Source organism: Grampus griseus (assembly GCF_964374135.1).
Source record: "Grampus griseus genome assembly, chromosome: 18".
Classification (NCBI taxonomy): Eukaryota; Metazoa; Chordata; class Mammalia; order Artiodactyla; family Delphinidae; genus Grampus; species Grampus griseus.
Window position 1 is genome coordinate 5,181,279 of NC_139012.1, and position 5,122 is coordinate 5,186,400.

Genomic DNA, 5,122 nt, shown 5'->3' on the forward strand with positions numbered 1-5,122 from the left:
GTCCTTTCCCTTTGTGCCAACTGCTTGCACAGCTGCCTACTTCCTGGAATCCTAGTTTTCCCACTCTCGGCTTCTTCCGGGACTCATACTTTTGGCCAACCTTGGACGTGGGCATCACCTCCTGCCAAACTACCTGACACTCCACCTGGCAGTTCAAGTCTCTCTGTGAAAATTGGATAATACTTAACACTTGTGTGGTATTTCTCAATTGGCAAAATTTTCTCTCTTCCCACGGATTATATCACACTGTACCTCACTGAGCCCAATTTTAATACAATTCTACACGAACCTTCATTTCAGTCAAATTGACCTCTGAGCGTGTTTGATGATTTCTCCCTCCTCTGTAGACTTCCTCAGAACATTCTCCCAATCCTAAATATCCTCCCCAATCCTCCACAAATACTCAGCTCAGAGCTACCCTAAAGCTTCTCAGCTTCCTTGAAATTTGCTTCTTAGATCCAGTACCACAATTAGTTTCATGGCTTAATAATGCCTGGGATTTTGTCTCACAAAATCATAATTTCCCAGGTTTTGGGGGCATACCGAAGGCCAAGTAGTTCAAATCCCACCCTGGTGTGATATATGAGCTTCTCCACAGTCTCCACCAAGTGTATACCCAGTCCATACTTGAGCATGGCAGCGACAAGGAACTTGCTACCTCTTACGTCTTTGTAAATATTTAACCATCAAATAATCTACTTCTCAGTTACCTTATACTTACTTTCAGAGCCCTAACTTTATCCATGGTGAAACATACCTAAATATCCAATAACAGCACCACAAAATGATAGTGCCTTAAATGTTTAAGACAAGTCTTACGTGTTCACCAGTCTCTAGGCTTCATACTCCAAGACTTCAGTTATTTCTAATATTATAAAGCTTCTAGTTACCTCATAATTCCAGACCTGCCTCATATAACTCTTTTTTTTTTTTGTCTTCAGAGAGACTGAATGCAGATCGGTTCCATTTTTCACTGTGTTTTCCACAGTGATCATCCTCCTTGCTTGGGATGAAGGAGATACATATTGTAGAGTTGTTGATTAAAAATGACTAACGAGGATTTATAAATCATAGGCTAGTGTAGTATGTGTTCTATATGTGCATGTTCTGTAGGAAGATTGTTTAAATGAGACTTATGGCTGCACTTAGCCCGCCTGAATCTAGTGCACCAAGACTTTTGAAAAATATTAGTGCATTTATATAAAACATAAGGATGGGCAACTTATCACCCACTTGTTCTTGTCCTTCATTTATTTACAACTGTTTTATGGGTGCTTAATCCACGTCTGGAACTATTCTAGATGCTGTGGATACAGGGATGAACAAGGCAGGTAAGTTCCCTACAATCCTGAGGCCACCAACAGGAGAAAACACGTGGTCTGGATGGTAGCAGGTTACCTGTGCCTGACATGTGTCCTTCCAGAGTTCCTGTTAAGATATACAGACACACAGAAATGCAAAATAGATAGGCCACATATGATAGATAAAGTGTGAGTGAGAAAGCAGAGGTCAGTCAAGGCCAAATTTCCACTGACTGTACTTCTGGTGAGTGAAGATGGATTAAGAATCACATTATTGATGAATGTGACCAACGTTCTGGCCTTTGAACAAAACAGAACACATAACCTGGATAAATTTTTTGGCTTTTCTATTAACTATAATGGTAAATAATATTATTTTATAATAAGAAGATATTGAGCCCTAGTTATACAGAAATAAACCTGAGTTTTAAATGTTTCACTTATGAAATGTCTCACATAAAACTCAGTATAGCTGATGTTATGGAGGCATGTTCAACAGCAGAAACCAATATTCTGTGGTCTGGTTTATTTTTTTAACAATAAAAACTACTACAACTATACTACTTATAAAACATTATACTAACAAATGTAACCTATCAGGTTCCCAATTTAGCCATTAATAGTTTGGCTTAATAGAATAATACCGAAAGAGGCAAAATCGAAGACATTCAGGTAAGAAAGGCAAAAACGATCTTGCTGTTTTTCTGGGTCTTCAAAGTAGCCTCATTGGGAGGTAGGTTAATTTGGAAGGTTATCCACTTCCGTGTCCACGTTGTGTGGATAGAGAGTGATTCTCATGGTTGGTGTTGAGATATTTCTTGTTGCCAGTGGAGAACAGGCCTGGGCCAGGACAGAGGGCTCACGTAGAGGATTCCTGGGGAGCTTCGTCCTTACCTTTCAGAAGAGGGGAAGCATGGGCTGTAGTCTTCTCAGGAGGTGACTAGAGTGATGTTATAGTCTAATGGTCTGTGCTTCCCTCGTTGGGGCCACCTGCCTCTTTGGTCAGATTCAACTCGGCCCCTCTTGGTGCCTTGGTCATTGCCTTTTTTAAATTTTTTTTTATTTATGCGCGGGCCTCTCACTGTTGTGGTCTCTCCCGTTGCGGAGCACAGGCTCCGGGCGCGCAGGCTCAGCGGCCATGGCTCATGGGCCCAGCCGCTCCGCGGCATGTGGGATCCTCCCGGACCGGGGCACGAACCCATGTCCCCTGCATCAGCAGGCGGACTCCCAGCCACTGCGCCACCAAGGAAGCCCTGGTCATTGGCTTTTGCATGCTGAGTCAACTATTCCCAGTTATAGTTCCTCCTTCTGGGACAGCCCCCGCTCCCGGGCCAATTCTCGAGCGCTCAGACAGCTTCCTTTGACAATGTCTTCTTTCTTGTCGGCACTTTCCCTCAAGGCTTTTCCCTCCCCCATGTCTGGGACCACCTGCTGGCCTCTCCTTGATAGTTTCACCAGGCCTGCTTTTCCCCACAGAGCTTGTTGTTGTAAAGGAATGTCCTCTTCTAGAGAAAAGAGTCGACCCAAGGGGAGATTTTGAAAACCCGTGGACCTGGTTTCTTGGTTGCCAAGAGACTAGCTCCTCTACTACAAGTTAGCAAATAGGAACCTGGAAGGCTTCCTCCTGCAAAGGGTGGCTGGTTCTCCACCAGGAAGAATGAAGAACGGTCCCTGCTCCCTCATGCCTTCCTGTGTCCCAGAGGACTTTCATGTGAAGAAGAGAAATTTGTCAATGATGTTTGTTCCTAAAAACAAACTGTTTAAATATGAATGCAAACCACTTTTTGTACAATTTTAATATAAACAGTCTTTTCCAGGAATGCTACTATACGTCAACTGAGGGAGGGTTTCTTTCCCCCGAACTTTCCCAGGAATTATTCATCATTTTAGAAAATCCCATGATGCTGTCCGTGGCATTTACATCACCACCAGGAAACATCTAAATCAGTCTGCATTTCTATCTACCACAGTCATGGAGTGTCTACACATAGGGGAACGGATCTGACTAATATTTTTTACAGTAGTGTGCCTGAGTTGAGCCTTAGGTATTTGAATCTTCAGTTGGATTAGTTTAATCTTTTGCTCTTCTCTGGGCAAAAGATTGTTTTTATTTTTTTAATGGTAATCTCTATCCTTGATCTTCTATGATGTCCAGGCATCAAACTATATTCCATATATTATCTCATTTAATCCCCACCCTACAGTAAACCCAGTGGTAGGTAGCTTCATCTTCATTTTAGTGAAGAGTTCATTGAGCCTGTACCTTAAATGGGGATTAGTGGTCAAGACTAAAGCCAAGTTCTTCTGACTCAAAGGCCCTGTCTTTCTACCACACAAACTCCTCCCTTTTCAAGGTATAGCATCTCAATCCAAACAGATGTCTGCTTGGCAAAATTTCTTGCAGAAGCACACAGTGAAATGACATATTTTGAGCACCATGAGAGCAATATTTGGAAGCAGAATCCATGACAGCACTGTAGCAACCTCCCTGAGAAAGTCCTCTGCTTAGTGATGACGCTGTCACGTGACTACATGCATCTCAAGTGACATTTCCCACCTCATCGAATGGTCACAAGGCCACAGTTGGGCCAGGCCAGAGGGGATCTCTGTGGAAAGTCTCATAGGAGCCAAAAGACTCACCTCCTTTATTTAGGAGGAATTTAATTAGTTAAATTCTTCTCCTCAAAATAAGAGGTGCTTATTATTTGAGGAAGAAAAATTAGAATCGTATCATTATAATTAGTGGTTCAGAGAACTCCAAACCTCTCATTAGGATCACAAAAAATTTCCCATTTAAATATTCTGTTTCATCTTTATTTTTTCCAGGATGGTAAAAGGATTCACAAAGTAAAGCTTTAGTACACTTTGATAGTATTAATATTGAGAAGTGGAAAAATTAGACCAGAAACCTTCCACTTCTCCAAAAGCTGATATGAAGTGACAGGAAAGAACAGGAAGTTGTAACCTGCACTGTCGCCAACGCAGAGCATGGGTTTCATTCAGCCTCAAATCCCACTCTGTATGCAAATGGAATGTTTGCTAAAGTTTGTGCCAAATTTATCTTTTTTTTTAAAAAAAAACATTTTCTCTACCCTTTTTGGCTATCAGTTTTTAAAAAAGAATATTTTAATCATCAATGATTTAAAATCTATGCTTGTATTTGATTCATAACCTTATCTGGCATTGCCATGTGTTGGGTATTCAGATGACTAACTAGTTTGCAAAACTATTAGATCATTTATACAAATTTGATTTTAATTCAGTACTGGTTAATGGGCCATAAAAATAAAGGGTGAGCCAACAACAAAACGAATACGGTTTATTGCCTGAAAGAATGCCTGGGGACTGCGGTTGCTTGATAAGTTAATAATAGCAAAGCATTAACTTCCCCCAAGCCTTTGTCATCTGTGAAAGTGAGATCATGTAATACCCGTTTATAAAAGCACACTTTAAATATATAATTTAAAGAGAAGAAATATAGAATGCAGGGCAATTGGGTGATTTCCTGCTTGAACAATGAATCTGAAGTTCAGGTGTGCGCCTATCACTTGCAGAACACTCCTCTCACCAGCGTCCTGCTGGGGCATTCACTCCATTTCCATCTTATAGAAGAATACTGGCTGGAGATGGATTTTTGGGCAGACGTATTGGCCATAAAATATAAGAAAGGACAATAAGAGCTTTTCCATGTTTTAAGGACCCTATATGCACACTTGCAATGAAACTAGTTTAATTTTCTGTTTTACGTCAACAGGATTTTCCCGAGTATGCCCGCAAAATGTAGCTCAATGTGCTCGACTCAAAACTCCTTCTGAACTGAC